We start from the raw sequence: 3,125 nt of genomic DNA on the forward strand, positions 1-3,125 counted from the left end.
ACGTAATCCAGGTGGAAGATGAGTTGGGCCTGAGTTAGAGGAGGACGGGCAGATTAGAGAGCACATATGTTGTAGGATTGACAGGATTTTGACTGATTGGATATGAAACAAAGAAAAGAGAGGATCTGAGTACAGTTCTGAGATTTGTAGCTTGAATGACCTGGTCACTGGACTTGACCATTCAGTGAGACGGGGAACGCAGGAGTTTGGAGGGGGAGCATCATGAGGTCACAATGACACACTGAGTTTGATTAGCTGTGGGACATCGAGACGTTCTTGTTCAGCAGGCAGTTGGAAATCCTGAGTTTTCAGTTCAGGAGGGAGGTTAGAAGAAGAGTAACTGCCAAACAAGAGATTGTGGCAGGGGCTCTGATTATTAATTCAACTGGGATAAACCCAAGGGACATATTTGCAGTAATTCAAACCCTTGGCAGCAAACAGTTTAATGTGAACTTCAGGTCAGCAGAGAAATTAAATTTATTTTGGAGACTATCAGGCAAAAGGAGGCCAGGACTTCGGGGAGGATTTTGTGGTCATTCCACTCGCCAGGCTTAGGGTAACGATTGCTTCTTTTCTACTGGAATGAAACTTTGGGACTTGGAAAGGCTGCTGTATTAACTAATTAATATAGCTTGGTTACCTGAGTTAACCATCTGGTTACCAAGAGAATAAAAGCTGTAAGCTAAGAAGGGTGGAGCAGAGGGATAGAAGGAGCCTGATTCCTTAATGACATCCTTTAGCAACGATGCTGGTTCTTGTCTACCCGCTTCTGGATTTTGTGTTATGTGGGAAAAATGCCTTTACTTCTTTACGCCAGTACACTAGCTCTCAAACTTAGCTGCCCATTAGAATCACCCGTGGAGAATTAAAGTTCCCAATGCTTAAATCACTCTGTGTACCACCAATTGAGTAGGAATGTCTCGTGATGAGACCTAAGCATCAGTAAATTTTAAAACTCCGTAGATGATTTCAATGTGTAGCCAAGTTTGAGGACCACTGGTGCAAATCACTGTTTTTTGTTTTTATTTTATCATGTTGTTACTCCCAGCTGGACACTATTGTTACAATACATGTGTTGAAACTATATTTAAACAACAGAAGCATATATGTTCTCCCATCTCTACTATCAGCTCCATCTCGACTACCATCCCTAGGAGAATCACAACCCTTTGAGTGCTGTGCCTCTTCTCTCAAAATTTCCTTTCTGCATATACAAATGTATATTAGTTTTCTATTAGAAAAGTCCTTCTCAGGGCTATTCAAGTAGGGCCTGAGAAGTGACGTTGCCGTATAGCCTGGAAAAATCAGGACAATGCTGACTTCAAGTTTTTTATCTCCATAAACCAGTAGAACACAGAGGAAATGTCAATATTTTTGCATCCAAACTACCTCTCCCAGCCTGCATTTTGCATTCTGAAATAGAAGAAAATAATATTTCATTGATACAGTCTAATCTTCTACATCAGATGTTTTAAAATTGGCATAGAACTTTCTGTCTATGATTAATTATGTAATGATGAGACACAGAAGATGTTGAAAATGATGTTGCTGGGCTTCACTGTAGGGTAATTCTCAACTTTTGTGTAGCAAAATCCTCTTCTTTGAGTTCTTGCCTCAAGTTTTGGTTGTTTGAGGGTGGGTTCTTTTGAAGTATCTTTTTCGGTTCATGTTTTTGTTTTATTTGAAGTTGAAAATCACATTGAGATCCAGGAGAGGTTGAAATTGGCACATGATAACATTTTCAGTAGCTCTGCTACGCTTGATAACGTATCTAAAAATGTATATAAAAATATTCCTTTGTTGAAAAACCTGAGCTCCAGAGTGAGGATTCCTGTAGCACCAAGTATTAATTTTATGACTTTACAAAGAAACTTATAAGATATATGCTAATTTGTTTCTCATGAGAGGCAACTTTGCATGACAAATTCTAGAATGAGAAGGCATGGGTTCAAATCCCAACTCTGCCAACAAGAAATAACAAGTGTTGGCAAGGACTTGGAGAAAAGGGAACACTTGTGCACCGTTGGTGGGAATGTGAATTGGTGCAGCCACTATGAAAAACAGCATGGAGGTTCCTCAAAAAATTAAAATTAGAAATACCATATGATCCAGCAATTCCGCTTCTGGGGATTTATCCGAAGAAGACGAAAATACTAACTCAAAAAGATATATGCACCTCCATGTTCATTGCAGCATTATTCACAATAGCCAAGATATGGAAGCAACCTAGTGTCCATCGATGGATGAATGGATAAAGAAGAGGTGGTGTGCTCTTCCTCTTCCCATAAGTGGCCTGAGGTGATCTCTGAAAATGTTTCGCTACTCCCTTGACCCAGAAAACCCTACAAAGTCATGCAAATCAAGAGGTTCAAGTCTTTGTGTTCATTTTTAGAACACTCATGAAACTTCCCAGGCCATCAAGGGTGTGCATATCTGAAAAGCCACCAAGTGTCTGAAGGATGTCACTTTAAAGAAGCAGTGTGTGCCATTCCGTCGTTACAATGGTGGAGTTGGTAGGTGTGCCTAGGCCAAACAGTGGAGCTGGATACAGGGCCAGTGGCCCAAAAAGAGTGCTGAATTTTTACTGCACATGCTTAAAAATGCAGAGAGTAATGCTGAACTTAAGGGTTTGGATGTAGCTTCTCTGGTCATTGAGCACATCTAGGTGAACAAAGCCCCCAAGATGGGGCGCAGGACATACAGAGCCCATGGGCGGATTAACCCCTACATGAGCGCTCCCTGTCACATTGAGATGATTCTCACTGAAAAAGAGCAGATGGTTCCTAAACCAGAAGAGGAGGTCGTACAGAAGGAAAAGATATCCCAAAAGAAACTGAAGAAACAAAAACTTATGTCTTGGGAATAAACTGAGCATAAAATAAATGCAAATAAAAGTAAAAGCAGAAAAAAAAAAAGATGTGGTGTGTATATATATACAATGAAATATTATTCAGCCATAAAAAAGAAGGAAATTTTGCCATTGGTGACAACATGGATAGACCTTGAGGGCATTATGCTAAGTGAAATAAGTCAGACAAAGAAAGACGAATACTGTATTATCTCATTTATATGTGGAATCTAAACAACAACAACAATAAAAAAAAGCCTGAGCTCATGGGTACAGA

At 39.9% G+C, this 3,125-nt stretch overlaps 1 pseudogene; it reads left to right on the plus strand.

Annotated features, from left to right (window-relative positions):
- The first annotated feature begins 2,275 nt into the window (after positions 1-2,275).
- LOC131408123 (large ribosomal subunit protein uL22-like) lies at positions 2,276-2,866 on the plus strand (annotated as a pseudogene).
- The last annotated feature ends 259 nt before the right edge of the window (positions 2,867-3,125 follow it).

The sequence above is a fragment of the Diceros bicornis genome, chromosome 7 (genome assembly GCF_020826845.1).
Source record: "Diceros bicornis minor isolate mBicDic1 chromosome 7, mDicBic1.mat.cur, whole genome shotgun sequence".
In the NCBI taxonomy this organism is placed as follows: domain Eukaryota; kingdom Metazoa; phylum Chordata; class Mammalia; order Perissodactyla; family Rhinocerotidae; genus Diceros; species Diceros bicornis.